This window comes from Hibiscus syriacus, unplaced genomic scaffold (assembly GCF_006381635.1).
Source record: "Hibiscus syriacus cultivar Baekdansim isolate YM2019G1 unplaced genomic scaffold, ASM638163v2 tig00113124_pilon, whole genome shotgun sequence".
Classification (NCBI taxonomy): Eukaryota; Viridiplantae; Streptophyta; class Magnoliopsida; order Malvales; family Malvaceae; genus Hibiscus; species Hibiscus syriacus.
Genome location: NW_024063444.1, coordinates 4,005,417 through 4,022,406, shown reverse-complemented (window position 1 = coordinate 4,022,406; position 16,990 = coordinate 4,005,417). Strand labels below are relative to the sequence as shown.

General features: G+C 34.6%; 2 pseudogenes; one reads left to right on the top strand and one right to left on the bottom strand.

The window, feature by feature from the left end:
* Nucleotides 1–9,659: 9,659 nt before the first annotated feature.
* Nucleotides 9,660–12,027, top strand: LOC120185576 (annotated as a pseudogene).
* A 1,600-nt stretch (nucleotides 12,028–13,627) lies between these two features.
* Nucleotides 13,628–15,526, bottom strand: LOC120185678 (annotated as a pseudogene).
* Nucleotides 15,527–16,990: the final 1,464 nt, after the last annotated feature.

Sequence of the window (16,990 nt, the reverse complement as noted above, 5' to 3'; positions counted from 1 at the left end):
ACTATCTCTAATTCTTTCAATCCCCTCGATAATAGATAAGCCATCTTGAACAATCAAGTTAAGAATGTGCGCGCAACAACCCATATGAAACAACTGGCCTTTCAACATGAGTATTTTAATGGAAGCTTTTCTAATAACTTGTTGATAATTGCATTATTTGTGGTACAATTATCAACGGTAAGAGTAGACAAATTTCTATCTAGATTCCAATCACATAAACAACTATAGAGCATCTCAGCAAGAACATCAGATGTATGTGGACATTACACGTAAATAAACCTGTTTACAAATTAATGCGTTAGTATAAGTGCAAAAATACAATTAAACTAACTTTATATTATAATATACCTCACGATTCGACTTTGCAAGTTATATTGCTCATCTATGAAGTGTACAGTGACTGCCATAAACCCTTTTCTTTGATGGTTGGCTGTCCACATATCAGTAGTAATTGCTACCCTACTTGTGTTCCTCCCCAATAACTTCATAGTTCTTTGCCTTTCAAACTCGTAAATCTTTAAGATATCGTTCTTGACGGTATTTCGAGATAGAACCTTAAACAAAGGTTGAAGGCCTCTAACAAATTTTCTAAAACCATGGTGTTGTACCATTGAAAGAAGATACTCGTGCACAATTATCATCTCCGCGAGATCTTTCTTTGAAGTGTCTGCATTGAAGGTGTATTTAGAGAGATATTATGAACTACCATCGACTTTCTTTTGCTCTTTTACCAAGATGCTTTAACATATATTTCTTACCATTCGTCTTGGACAACGTTCAAAATGGTCTAGTAAATGTTGTGTCGTTTTTTTCTATTTCCTCCTAATTTTTTCTGGCAATAGTTACATTCCGCCTTATCTTCACCATTCACTTTCATTTTTTAAAAATGGTTCCACACCACTGATCTTTTCCTTTTAACGCCGGACTTTTTAGCATCATTGAAAGTTTCATGGGTATTAGACTCGTTTTGGGTTTTACACTCGTTTTAGGTATCATACTCATTTTATGTAGCAGAGTTACATGTGTTTGGTTGATTGGAATCTTTTAGCCCTTGACTGCTTCATAAAAGACTAGGAGTAAGAGTGTTTGATGTAGATTTATTACCTTGTGATTCCATATAGCCTGAAAAAAGCATATATAACAATTAACTTTGATACATTATAACAATTATCAAGAGTAGAACTGTAGAAGTAACCATTTATAATTCACAAAAAGAAGTAACGTGTCTAAAAATAAATTACATAAAGTTGTATGATACATTATAACAATTAACTTTGTGATTCCATTAATATGAGCAGTAAGCCAGTAACTACAAAATGGTTTCCCCAAAGTCCTTTCTTCTTTTGTAAGATTATCACTCTACAGTAACCACAAAATCCAACAAGTAAAATGAGCAATGAATTGTGACACATCTAATTCGATAGGTGTCTCTAAAATGAGCAAGCCAGACTTTCATCTTGCTACAAATAAATACTCAAAAAACCAAGTAAATGTACAATAACCCACTTTCATCTTGCTACAAATAAATACTCAAAAAACCAAGTAAATGTACAATAACCCCAGCATAGGGTACAAACGAATGACATCAGGTGTTAATGCAAGTAAAGTGTTGAGGAAAGGTGGAGGGACTGCCAAAGAATATATACTTCTCAAGAACTGTATCGAGAAATTTGGTGAAGGCAAATTGCATCTTGTTCCTTTTAAAGCAGGTAAAACATAACATATTTTCAATTCGTTTCTTGATATATTAAATAAAAAAATCATTTCATAAATCGCTGCATGAAGAGATCGAAGAGTTGTAGGCTGTGATATAACCTTAAACCAAATATAAAAAAAGGAGCGATGATAGGCGATGGGGACGACGATCGATCTTCAACCATCGATCGGCAGTAGGCAATCGGCTATATGGTGACAACGAAGAATCGAAGAATGAAACAGTGAAACTTACCAGCATGCGGCTGCGTAAGAATAGTAAATACAAAGGGGAAAGTGTGAACTAGGAAACCTAGGTTAAATGTTTTGTTTGTATTATATATAATTAATATAAAAAATATAAATATATATATATATATATATATATATATATATATATATATATATTATATAATATAATCGGGGTGAGGCGGGGATACAATTTTATGTAATTCATTTTTGGACACGTTACTTCTTTTTTATGAATTATAAATGGTTACTTCTACAGTTCTGCTCTTGATAATTGTTATAATGTATCAAAGTTAATTGTTATATATGCTTTTTTCAGGCCATATGGAATCACAAGGTAATAAATCTACTTCAAACACTCTTACTCCTAGTTCTTTAGGAAGCAGTTAAGGGGTAAAAGATTCCAATTAACCACTCCCATGTAACTCTGCTATACAAAATGAGTCTGATACCCAAAACAAGTGTAATACCCAAAACGAGTCTAATACCCATGAAACTTTCGATGATGCTGAAAGTCTGGCGTTAAAAGGAAAATATCAGCGGTGTGGAACCATTTAAAAAAAATGAAAGTGAATGGTGAAGATAAGGCGGAATGTAACTATTGCCAGAAAAAATTAGGAGGAAATAGCAAAAATGGCACAAAACATTTACTAGGCCATTTTGAACGTTATCCAAGACGAACGGTAAGAAATATACGTTAAAGCATCTTGGTAAAAGAGCAAAAGAAAGTTTATGGAAGTTCATCATATCTCTCCAACTACACCTTCAATGCAGATACTTCAAGGAAAGATCTCGCGGAGATGATAATTGTGCATGAGTATCCTCTTTCAATGGTAGAGCACCATGGTTTTAGGAAATTTGTTAGAGGCCTTCAACCTTTGTTTAAGGTTCAATCTCGAAATACCGTCAAGAACGACATCTTAAAGATTTACGAGTTTGAAAGGCAAAGAACTATGAAGTTATTAGGGAGGAACACAAGTAGGGTAGCAATTACTACTGATATGTGGACAGTCAACCATCAAAGAAAATGGTTTATGGCGGTCACTGCACACTTCATAGATGAGCAATGGAACTTGCAAAGTCGAATCATGAGGTATATTATAATATAAAGTTAATTTAATTGTATTTTTTGCACTTATACTAACACATTAATTTTTAAACATGTTTATTTAAGTGCCATGTCCACATACAATTGATGTTCTTGCTGAGATAGTCTATGGTTGTTTATATGATTGAAATATAGATAGAAAGTTGTCTACTCTTATCGTTGATAATTGTATCACAAATGATGCAATTATCAACAAGTTATTAGGAAAGCTTCCATTAAGATCACTCATGTTGAAAGGCCAGTTGTTTCATATTCGTTGTTGCGCGCACATTCTTAACTTGATTGTTCAAGATGGTTTATCTATTATCGAGAAGGGGATTGAAAGAATTAGAGATAGTGTTTCATTTTGGGGTGCATCACAAAAGAGGGAGTAAAGATTTGAGGAAGAATCTCATCAGCTAGGAATATAATACACAAAGAAGTTGATCATTGATTGCAAGACTCGATGAAACTCTACTTTTTTTATGCTTAGTGTCGCTATACGTTATAAAGATGTTTTCACGCGATTAAAGCTAAGAGAGTCAAGGTATATTTTTTTGCCAACAGAGCTTGATTGGGAGTTAGCAAAGGAGATATGTGAAAGACTGCTATTATTTTATGAGGTAACTCTTATGTTTTCTGGTAACAAGTATCCTACGGCGAATGTCTTTTTCCCGTTGATATGTGAGATTGGTTATTCTTTGCATGAGTGGACAAAATCCGGAATTGATGAGATTAGTTTGATGGCATATAAAATGTTTTCTAAGTTTGATAAATATTGGTCTATAATTCATGGGGTTATGGGGATGGCGGCAGTTTTAGATCTACGGTACAAGTTAAAATTTAAAAAGTTGCTTATGCCTGTACTTTATGGACCTGAAAAGGCAAATGTTGAGTTTCAAACTCTTGAGGATTTTGTTAGAACTTTATTTAAAGAATATAAATCTACCGATCCATGTGCAAGAAGTATGAAGATATTACCTATAAAATATCAACTTTATACTTATTTTTATATACTAAATTAAACATTACTTCTATTAAACTATAGGTGGTGTACATGGTTCATCTTCCATGAGTTTCTGGATTATCATCCGAGTATCGTGGTGGATTCAAAAAAACTTTTGTTTGACATTGCTTCAATAGCTAGTGAGAATGATCACTCGGGTGATATGGCCGAATTAGACAACTACTTGAAAGAGAAGCTTTTGCTTAAAGACGTGGATCTTGATTTGTTGGCTTGGTGGAAGACGAATGGAGGCAAGTATCCGACACTTCAAAGGATAACAAAAGATATTTTAGCAATTCTTGTTTCCACTGTTGCCTCAGAATCCACATTTAGTATTAGTGGAAGATTAATAAGTCCACATCGAAGTCGACTTCATCCAAAAACTTTGGAGACTTTAATGTGTGCGCAAAGTTGGTTGTTGAATGAGATTCGAGGTAAGTCGGTAACACTATATTCTATATTAACTTATATGTCATTTCCTTTTTGAATAATATTTGTGTTAAAGGATAATTTATGTTATTTTGTTTATAGAAACTTGTTCGGAAGAGACCGAGGCATGTTGTCGCTCTGTTGAATATGATTATGACGTGAATGAGGTAAATAATGTTTATAAAAACATTACTATTTTGGTAACATACTTTTATAATTATTAAAGTAAAATTTGGTTGATTTATTAATAAATTTCTCAATGTAGGGAGCTACCAAAGAAAGTGACACGACGATTTTGGATGACTTTATTTGACTTAATATTACGTATGCATCTTCGTTGTATGATTTGTTGAGGAAAGACATCACATACAGGCTTACATGTCCACATACCTCGGAACAAAATGGAGTGGTCGAACGTAAGCATCAACATGTGATAGAACTTGCTTTAGTTCTACTTGCCCAAGCATGAATGCCTGTTAAGTTTTGGGCATATGCAGTGGTTACTGCAGTTCATTTGATAAACAGACTTCCTACAAGAGTGTTGAAAGGAGTTTCACCATTCGAGAAACTCTATCATAAGAAACCTGATTCTGGGCAGTTAAAAGTGTTTGGGTGTCTTTGCTTTCCTCATTTGAGACCTTAGTCGAAACACATTATATTTCAGGTCAAAGCCTTGCACGTTCTTAGGCTACAGTATGCAACAGTTTTCAATGTCTTGCTGAAGATGGTAGAGTCTACACGACGAGACATGTGGTGTTTGATGAAATGCAGTTTCCCTTTGCAGGGAAGAATGGTCATGCGGCTGTCACGTCTAACATGAGGAGTTTTTCTAGCCCACTACAGGTTGTGACTGATGTAACTAAGTTGCTTAGTGAAAGAGAAGTTGAAGAAGCTGGTCATAATCCATTGGTCAGCAGTAGTGGCAGCTCTAGTAGTTCACCTGGTAATTCGCCTGGTGTCAATTCTAGATCTGGATTGATAGAGAATACATGTGGTGTGCAAGATGTTGAGCATCAAGCATCAGGTGAATTTTCGCATACTGGTGGTGTTCGAGGAAACAAAAAAATTGTCTCCATATCTACAATGGAGGCTGAGTATCGAAGCATTGCTAAGGCTACTGCTGAAGTTACATGGGTGAGTTCATTATTGGGTGAACTAGGAGTAGCCAACAGAAATACTCCTGTTATTTGGTGTGATAACACCGGTGCTGTTGCTTTAAGCACAAATTCAGTATATCATGCAATGTCAAAACATGTAGACATGGATGTGCATTTCATTCGTGAGAAAGTTGCAGCTAAGCAACTTCAGGTGAACTATGTTCCAGCATGTCATTAGGCGGCAGACGGATTCACCAAGCCATTGACAAAGGGAGCTTTTGAAGTGTTCAGAGATCAAGTGCGTGTTCTACCTTGTCAATGAAGGAAGGAGGAGTTGAAGAAGCGGGGAGAATGTTAGAATATTAAGATGTGAATGTATGTATGTATGAATGACAGTGTGGGTGCATGCATGAGACGGTTATAACTGCTTCTGTTAAGGTGTTGTCAGAAATTGGTTCAGGCTGTTATAATTCTAAGCCAGCTAAGCAGTGCAAGTTTGTATATATAGCTAGTTGATTCATTGTAAATGAGATATGCTTGCTGTTCAATTACCATTAAAACTTGAATCTCAACATTAAAAACAGTATAATACTTTCAGTGGGTGAGCCATAGTGCCTCAAATCTGAAAGGGTGTTTCTCTTTTTCCATTTGTATGTTTAAAGTAGTATTTACCATGATTGGATTGTGGTCCGAGTAGAGTCTTGGAAGATTAACCATATGAATGTTCGCAAAAATATCCAAAATTTCAGCATTATGGAGTGTTTTGTCTAGTCTCTCTTGAAGAGTCACTTGCCCCTGGATTCGTCTAATCCAAGTGGATTTAGCGCCTATCCAGCCTGGAACCATGAGTTTATATCTATTCCACCTCTCTCTAAACTGAATTATGCGATCAAATGTAATCGGTATTAGATCATTCTCTTTCCTCTATGGACGCGATGTCGTTGAAGTCTCCCATCATAATCCACGACATGTTTTTATTTGTGTGAGGTTGAACATAGGCAAAAGTAGTTACCCAACTTTTACCATCTTCTTGAAGATCGCAGTGCACAAATTGATCAGTATTTTGACAAATTCTGACTTTTATTTCATTCGAGTTCCATAACATGACGATACATCCACGCATCCCTTGAGCAGAGACTTCAAAGTGCTCATCAAAGTTTAATTCTTCTTTAACATTTCACCAGCCCGTACGGTAGCTTTCGTCTCTAATAAACTTATGACGTTGGGTCCTTCATTTCTTATAAGATCTCTGCAATTGTTGACAAATTCACAATTTCTCACTCTTGTGCAATTCCAAGTGATCGCTTTCATTGTATCATTTCATTATTGGTGTATCCTGAGGACCAGGATCGTTACTCTCACGAGCCTTCAAAATATTATTGGTATTTTTCATTCCTATTTCCATTTGTTTCAGTCATGTGATGTATCTCCCCAGTGGTCGTTATTTGCTCTGCTCTTGAGGCGTGCTATTTTTCATGTTATTGATAGTAATCGTCTCTTTCTGATTTGTACCATCCTCGGAACCTTGCGTTTCAATGTCCATTGCCTCACTACTTGTACCTAGACGAAAAGTTTCTTTGTTCCTTATTCGAGGGCTGTAATTGTTTTTTTCCTTTCGGCTTCAGACTATGCGAATTTGTGTTCCTTGGTAAATAATTTGTACTCATCCCCTGACTTGTATTATTGCCGTTTTTTTAGGTTCTGACATGTTGGTTTGTTGGTCTTGGATTCCTTCAGCTTCTTTATTTTGTTTCTGGTCTCTTGAAGACTTGTTTTCATTTCTTCCATTTCCTTCCCTAGTGCATGGAATCTGTGACCCTCTTGTTGGGCGGATGTAATATTTTTCTGAAATTTGTTATTACCTTTCGTCTCCCTTTGTTTTCGTTGAATCAACATTCGTGGTCCGTAGTTATTGGATTTACTCGTTTTTTTTCAGCTTCTTCTGAAGAAATCTCTTCTTGATTTTCCTGTTCCCCTTGTGTGTTCTGGACTTCTTCTTTCTCGTTGCCATCGATAATTTTCATCGGGCAATGTTCTATTTTGTGTCCCACGAATCCAAATAGAGTGTAGGCCTTCATATTCAATGTTAAGGATCATATTACATTTATAGAAGAGGTTTGTTCAGGTCAATCTCCACGCATATACGGGTGAATCTTCCTCTTGTGGTCCACGCCGTTCGATAATCAACCTTCATTGACGTTCCCACCAGTTGTCCAATATTAACAAGAATTCTTTCATCAAAGTACTCAATTGGCAGTCCCAGAATGTGAATCCACACCGCCGTGGATAAGATATTGGATTTTTCTGCAAAGAAATTTGGCTTCCACTTCTGAACGGTCAGGTAGTGATTTATAATCTTCCATTCTCCTTCAGTTAGTACTTTTACTCGGTCGTCTTTAGTGATCTCTTCTACATCTGATTCGACTTATTCCTCTTCGATTCTTACCGAATTGTTGAACATCCCGATGAAGATGGGGGAGTCTACCACTGTGTCTCTCCATGATTTTTCCATTTCCTCTCCTCGGTCGATTCATCAGCAGTAAAGGGACGGATTCACTTATTACTTATGTTTGTTGTTTCAATGGTTTCTCCTGCCTGTGTCGCCATGGTGACCGACGGATATTCTTCTTTCATGCTGTCAAAACTCAAAAGAAACTCAAGTTATCCACTTTATATTAAACAATATTATAAATCTCACTTAATAATATGATATATATATATATATATATATATATATATATATATATATATATATATATATTATATATATTATTGTTTAAAAAAGTAGTTTAAACTAAAACCAACGTGTATCTTAATATTATAAAAAGTATAATTAAATTTAAAGAGAAACTCGAATAATTCAACTTGAATTTCATAAATTTGATTCAATTTGAAAAAAAAATCAACTAAAATTTGAATCATAAAATAAGACTTGTCAACTCGATTAACTAGAAATTTTTTTACTCAACTTAATCGAGTACTCACCTATAATTTCTATCCTTATCAAAAGCATACTATGATTATTATTGTCGAAATGCGATACTTTATATCAATCATTTGGCAATGAATGTTCAATCATCCTGTTGCAATTAATAGAGTTTGAACCCGTGATCTTTAAGAACAACAACAATTCTTTTAACCACTGAGGTAAGTTGTTCGTGCTACCTCACTTGTTGTACATTAATAATAGTAATCTCTTAATTTATGGTACCTGATTTTAAAAGTGACACCGAGGCATTCCCGGTGGATGTATGGGAAAATAGCTCTGACACATATTTGTTTTTTTAATATATATTTAAAATTTCATATTTCTTGCATACATTTAAATATGTGTTTGATATATATAAATATATAAAGAGAGCATGTAATATAAATAATACATATAATAAATTTTTAACATTTTTGGGGACTTTTAATTTTTAAATTTAGGATAAGGGGATACTTTGGTATAACTTAACTAGATTTTAGTTAAGAAAATTAATTAGCATGAAGCAGAATTGGTTGCTTGGCTGAAAGGAAATATATTGTTGAGGTATGCAGCCAAAGATGAACTTAATTTCAAATTGTAATTAAATTAATCACTAATTAGTCAAAATCACAAACATTAATGCAAAGAAAGTAGCTTATGTTTGTCAATTATTTTATTTTATAGATCATAGGAGTATTAGCTTTTTCATAATTTGATCGAAATAAAAATTAAATGGTTCGATCTTTGAAAAAAGAAAAAAGAACCCGCAATGCGAAAACAGTGGGGAAAATGAAGGCTTTTTGGTTGATTTAAGCAGAGAAAAAAACGAAATTTTAAATTTTGATCTGAGATTTAGGGGTATCAAAACAATTAAAATAGTTTTAATTTCTCCACGGTCGTTGAGAAAAGCTCCGTTCTTCAGCTTTTCAATTTGGAGGGAGAGCCCAAAAGGAGCTCAACTCGAAGGTTCTTTCTCTCTATTTAGCTTGTTTAATTCTGTTTATATACTTATAACGTCAATGACCGGTTTGTCCAGGGAATTGAACTGCAATAGTGAGTTGTGTGAAATTATAGAGAAGGTTAAGCTATTGATTGTTCTGGTAATTTGTTTGAACATGCATATACATATATGGGTGGAACTGTAGTGTAAACTATTAAAGTTATTATTTGTTGTTAACTACTCTGTTAATAATCTTAAAATTGCTGTTTTTTTAGCTTGTTGAAATTTAATGGTGTGTAGGCTAGATAAAATTAATGGCATGATCTATAATTATGTATGTAGGAATCTTTATTAAGTTTTCATTTATTGGAAAGAAATGAACACTGTGATTAATAGAACTCCGAAATCGGGGAGACAATCGTTGTTTTTTCAAGACTTGGCATCACCAGTCTCTGCCCGGGTAGGGAAATTGGTAAGTCCAAGCAGCAGCAATTTCGGCTTTACGGCTAGAGAATCGTGGTGGCTCGGATCTTCTACCTCCTATGTACACCTTGGAGGACCGTGCAGATTTTTCACCTGAATCTGGGGGATTAGATTAGATTATCCTACTTCTCCTGAAATCAAGTCGGATCCAAGAAACCGGGTCCAAACTGGACATGACTTCTCTTCTCCTGCAAAGAGCAAGTCAGGGGGCAGTAGTACATTTGCTATACTTAATGGACAGCAGAGTGCAGCAAGTTCGAGTTGGTGGTCACCCAAGGCAAATAGCAGTGGGATGACAAAGGAAAGGGCTCTCCTGCTGAGGGCATGGCTCAGCCTGGTGCTTTGATCACACTTCCGCCTCCGAAACAAGTTGACAGGCCAGAGATACAGAATAATTCCATTCCTGTTGGAAATCTGGATGGGGAAGATCGGGTTACTGTTTTGGGTATTCTCCATGCTTTCATGTTATACGTAATAGTCAATATATTGTCTTGCTGTCTTCCAAGAATCAGTTGTGTTTTATCTGTAATGTGGCCTCATTTTTCTGGAGTAAGCTCTGCTTTTATTATTTCACCTGTCATGTATCTGCAGTTCCATTTTATCCTCATTCAATTCTCCAAAATTAAACATGTTTATGTCAGGTTAATGCATAATTATTTTGGATGTTATCTGCTTACATGTTTTAAAGAATTGTTAATTTGGTTTCTCTAATATGTTTGTCAAAATTTTACCTTGTATCTTTTGTCTAGTACACTATCTACAATCTATAACCTTCTAGTAACTCTCAGCTGTGATTTCAACTTTTTCCTTCTTGGTGGTTATGCATATCTATCCATGTTTGTCTGTTTTAGTTAATTAGAGTGTAGAACCTAAATGTTATGTTTAAAGTCTCATGGTCTTATTTTGCTGTTATATGTTGTATGCAAGAACTATGATTTCACTGTTTGCTTTCTTTCCAGATTTTCTCCTGCTGATACAAATTTAGTTTTGCGAGAATTTGATAAGTGTGGTGTGATATTGGAACATGTTCTTGGTCCAAGGGATGCTAACTGGATGTGCATTCTTTACTCGGTGACTCTTCTCTCCCTGATCCTAATTCCTATCTTCTACCGCTAGTGTTCTTTCGTGATATCTGTAATGTGCCCTTCTCTGATGACTGATGAGTATTTTGTGCTCAGGTTCTCTTTTTTGATTCCTTTTTTTGGAAATGTTCCTTCTGTTTTTTCATTTGTCCAAGGAAAACCAATTGCAAGGCACATTTACTTGTTCAAACTGGACTCTAATTCTAAGCTAAATGTTTTAATGGATTCTTTTTCTGAAGCCCGAACTTGATAAAATAGTTGATAAAATGTTGTTTACTGAAGAAAATAGTTCAAAACTAGATTTCTGTAACCATGACATAGTAACTTCTTTTTTTCCCCTCTGAAACCGGAACTTGATAAACTGTGTGTCGACAGATGAGCTGTGATCTTTCGATCGGACCCATATGTTCATTTTGGCTTCTAAACTGTGGGTTATTTTGACATCTTGTCTTGTGTTATCCGGTTTTGAGGCCAAGAACTGGTTTCTTTTTCTGTATACCTTTACTGAGATATTTGCATTTTTGTATGTGAAAGGCTCGGCTCCTATGGATTAGCTGAAGCAAAAGGAGATGCATGGTATATTTAGTTTCTCAATGAAATCGTATTTGTTGATGTTAAAACCGATACAAAACCGTACATGACAATGTCTGCTTTTCATTTGTGATGACACAGGGCACTCGGCAAGAACGGAATGCAAATAAATGGAGTACTAATCGTTGGTGTGAAGCCAGTGGATCCGATGCAATGGGAAACTTTAAATGAAAGATTGAATAATCAGGGTTTTATGACTTCATCCTCAACATCAAGTAGAACATCAGAGCCGAACAACTTCCAACCACCTCGTGTACACCATCTTCTAAACAGCAATGCCAATGCACAACAGTCAGGAGGGCCTTTGGCAAACCCTACAAGATCATCGGGGAACAAAGTCATGGAGTACTTGTTCGGATACTAGAATCATCTCCACCCCCTGCCCATCGGCTATTTCTTTAGGGTTCATCACGATTCACGACGTGCGTGACTGTATACCGTCCAGATATTCATTCGAATGACAGAAAATATATTTTTAATGAACTAAAGTGTAGAATTAGAGTAAAAAAACTTGGTATAGTTAGAGGGTTAAGAGCCAAATATGTTTATGGGTTAAAAAATATATTTTTAATGAACTAAAGTGTAGAATTATGAAGAAATATGTAATTCTCATCCTGCTAAAGTGTAAGAAGGTAAAATGTTAGGGGTTAAGAGCCAAATATGTTTATGGGTTAGAATAATTATTAGTATAGTTAGAGGGTTAGTAATGTAAATAAACCAAAATAAATAAAGGATGATGACAATAACAAATTCACACTTAAATTAAGGTGTCTTAAGTGTAATTAACCCAAAAACTTGATATTTAGGCTAATATTAACCATTTACACGTAGGTAACTTGGCAGAACCCTAAGTGAGTTTCACTTTTGATTTTGTTTTTCACTTCTGCTCTCCCCCTCTCAAGCGGCACTCCCTCTCTTTTTCTATGCTCGGCCAAGAACGCTATCCGACCACCATCATCGGTGGTCGATTCTATCCTAAGCCTAAAGAACTCCAAAATACTCTTGACAAAGACCTAAAGCTTTGACTTAGAAACAAAACGTTTAGAAACCAAGACCCAAACTTCCACTGTCGTTTCAGCCCCCTAAACACGTTGAAGCCTCCGACTCTGACAAGGAACGCGAATGACGAAAGGTAACCTCTCCTCTTTCACTCATTTCCTCTATTTTTTTCAAAACTCACATGCACACACAAAAATAAATCTAATCTTTTTCTTATTTTAAAAAAAAGGTAAATAATACTTGCATGTAAAATACCTTAAAGATAAAAAAGAGTTATTGAATCTGAAAATTTTATTTTCTCTGTATATTGATAATTTCCAGATGATTACAAATTTTTTCGAATTTTTTTCTGCTTCAGTTTCTTCCCCCAAATCTCCTCTCCCTTTTTGCTCGATTCTTCTTCAATTTTATTATTGAAATTTTCACCGAATCTCCTTAGATGCATTTGCATTTTCTTTGTTTTTGGTAGGATATTGACAGGATATGTATGATTTATGGATTTGCTTTTGATTTTGATACAATTTTGATTTGTTTTGTTGTTCGGTTGGCCGATATAATTGATGATGACATTTAAACTTGCTCGGAGGTGACTCGCCTTGGTATCTCGTCGGTGGAGAGACTTGGTACTATTGCTGATCTGATACTGTTGCTGATCTGGGTCTGTTGGGTTGCTGGATTTTGGGACTGAGCCTTTGGATAACTCTTTGTAACTTAGGCCTGAAAAAATGTAATTAATTAGTAATAAGATTAATAATAATAATAATAATAATATAGATAATAAAATAATAATATAATAACATTTTTTCGAAACCCTAACAAAAATGGGTGTTTATAAGTATAACAGCCTATTTCCTTACTGCAAAGAAAAAACTGAATAAATTACATACAGGTAGCCCTACTGTTCTACATATAATGAACAAACCATGTAATGAAAAAATTTGTTTGCTGTCACAAAATACAAATACATATTAAAGATAATCGCTTTTCTTTATCTGAAAATAATGCTAAGGAATCTGAACAATTTCTACTAAAAGTTTGTGAAGTGACCGTGACTTTGAGAAGAATGGGCAGTGATCACTCCCTTTAATCTTGAAAACTCCTGGTTGGTTCTTCCTTACAAGTTTTTCTTGCATGTCCGGTGAAAGAGCTCAATCTCATAATGTCTGAACGTAGAAACCACCGGCCAGTTCCTTACTTGTCGGGGGACAAGGGCAGTCTCTCCATGATCGGACCGAGAAGAGTTAGTCTCATGGATACCATGGCCAAAGCAACATGCTGGAAAAGGAACCAAACATAGTGTTGAATAATGTGATTCTGTGAATAGGTAGCAAAGAATCAAGTGCTTCTCAAGCTTCTCACTTTCAGAAATGATGGATCAATCCATAATTTTCATACATCTACATGTTTGATGCAACATAACATTCGCCATTAAACCGGACAGAAATCATCACAGAGCATGGTATGTGGAGTCTTGACGTACATCATAGTTCATCATACATGCAATCTATTGTCCCATGAATTTTCTTAACCATAATGCAGAGTAAAGCAAAGAACTAAATCTATACTCATCTAATTTCTAATACAACTTCGATCCATCAATAGATGGTGATCGATGGTCTGTTTTATCAGATGAATAACAGAACAATGCATTGGAACATATAACCCAAAAAACAGTTGATATTCTGCAATTGGGGGGGGGGGGAAATGGATATCAGAAAATTTTCAAGATTCCACTGATATAATTTTCTTGACCGGCAAGGCATTAAAAATACCTTTGTTGGTGATTGGTTGAAGTACAATCCTTTCATTAGCTGTTTCGTGAACATGAACCCTGTAGGCGGCTTATCTTTTCTGTTTCCGTAAATCAAAAACCGTGACTCTTGCCTGAAACTTTCACCAGAACCGAGCTGCAACGTATATTCTTTGTATCAACCTATGTAGACCAGATAACTAAGAGCAATGGAACAGGGAAAGAACCTTCATTACCAAGATTCAGTAGCAATAATTGTTAAGGTTGCAACAGAATTTGTTCTTTTGACACATTTGGTTCAAGGATAATGGAAGACCGAAACAACATAGATTCGTGTGTTAGGCATCGATAAAATACCTCTTCCGAGAACACATCAAAAGGTCTCTGACCATTAGAAACAATTGTAGCACAAAGGAAGATTGCTTTGGAGATCTTTTCTGGAAGATTCTCCAATGCATAAGAAAGGCATGCACCTCCACTGCTATAACCCACCAAAATAATCTTCTCATCTTCGGGAAGGGTCTCCAGAAATTGAATCAAAGGTTTCGAATATTCTTCTAATGTAGTGACGGTGTTCGTATCTGTCTGATTGATACCGGAACCGGTGAGATCCAATGCAGTAGGTAAAAGGCCTCCAACTGAGCAATGGTTTTATACCAACACCAAGCTCCAACATTTTCCATGTATTAGAACAACTCTTTTAAACTTGATGTTTTCAAGAGATTCCACTACCTGCAAATAACATGAAAATAGTACAAGAAATCAGCTTATGGAACCATTTTAAGAATTATGCTAATAGTACAAGAATTATGCTAATACAATCATGTCTCTTTCAGTTCACTTCAACACAAAGCTCAATACAATAAAGAATGCAATTTGCTCTTGTTTTTGATACAATCAATCATATAAAAAAAAACTCACCTTTTTCTCATTATTAGCTAATGGATCAGTATGTCTGGTTAAGCCAATTCTCCTGGACATGGATCCATCATATCTGTGAGACAATTGGTGCTGATGACAAAGCTTGGATATGCAAAAACTATTCCTCTGCAAGCGTTTTCCTCTGGGACCTTCCTCCTCCCATTCTCTTACTCTTTGTTCCATTATTATCTTTGCTATCTTTCTTTCTCCTGAAAATGAAGCTATTACCCATTTTTGAACAATATATTTTAAATGTATATTTTTTTCAAAAAAAAAAGTATTGATAATGTACATATAAACTCCAAACCTAAACCTTGTCTTAATAAGCATTTTGTACCTTTATATTTTCAGAAACATCCTTAATGCAAGCAATTCTATCACAATGTGTCTGACTCTGTTCTTTATTTAGATTGCTTGTAAATTATCTTCTCTTACCTATCCTACTATGTCTGGTAATCAGATTGGGAGAGCCTAACTTAAAATAATGTCATTACCATCTGTTATTTGATCGAATTATTCGAATAACGGTGTTATCTAAATTATTAGAGCATGTCTTAAAAATAGTATTTGTTTAGAGTTTTTATTAATTAATTGATAATATAAATACACTGACGTAGACACTCATTTTTGTCCCTTTTTTTTACATATATATATATAGTATACAGTTTGAAAACATTTTTAAAATGTATATATAATATATAGTTTTGAAAACATGTTTGAAAACATTTATATATTATATAGTTTTTAAAAACATTTTGAAAATTAATATAATATATAGTTTTCAAAATATTTTTGAATATATATATATATATTATATAGTTTTTAAAAACATTTTGAAAATTAATATAATATATAGATTTTAAAACATTTTTGAAAAAATATATATATATATATATATATATATTATATAGTTTTTAAAAGATTTTAAAAATATATATAGCTTTTAAAAAACATTTTGAAAATATATATATATATATATTATAGTTTTGAAATCATTTTGAAAACATATAATCTATAGTTTTAAAAACATTTTTGAAAACTATATAATTTTGAAAACATTTTTAAAAAAATATATATATTATATAATTTTAAAATATTTTTAAAAATATATATTATATAGGTTTAGGAAAATATTTTATATATATAATATATTTTTTTATCTTTTTTATCTTTTTTTCCTTTTCTCTGTTTTATTATTATTAACATTTTCTTTTATTATTTTTTGTAGGTTCAAAACAGGGTCCAATTAAACGGTCCAGTAACAGTCCAGATTAGGCCTGAACTAGCCCAACAGTGGTTAGGGTTTACATATTTGTCACAGGCGTCGCATAGGGAGGAAGCCAAACAGTCACACGAAACGGCCACCGGAATCTCGGGACTGACCCATCCCGGGATGGTCGGTATCACAAACAACATGCAGGAGGCATAGTCGGAACTGCTGTCAACAAACCACGAACCAAGTCAGTCGAATTTCCAGCAGGAGATCCCGACCTTTTCCGAAGTCACAACGACCGGTGGGGTTATAAAAGCCCACGCCGAGAACTCAGTAGGGGAAAAAAGAGCCAATAAGCCACAAGAATAGTACACAAAATAGAACCAAACGACCAAGTACCATCAAAAACATCAACAACCAGCCAACATCAACAGCAGAACCAGAACACATAATATCGAACCATAAACCCAATAACCACGATAA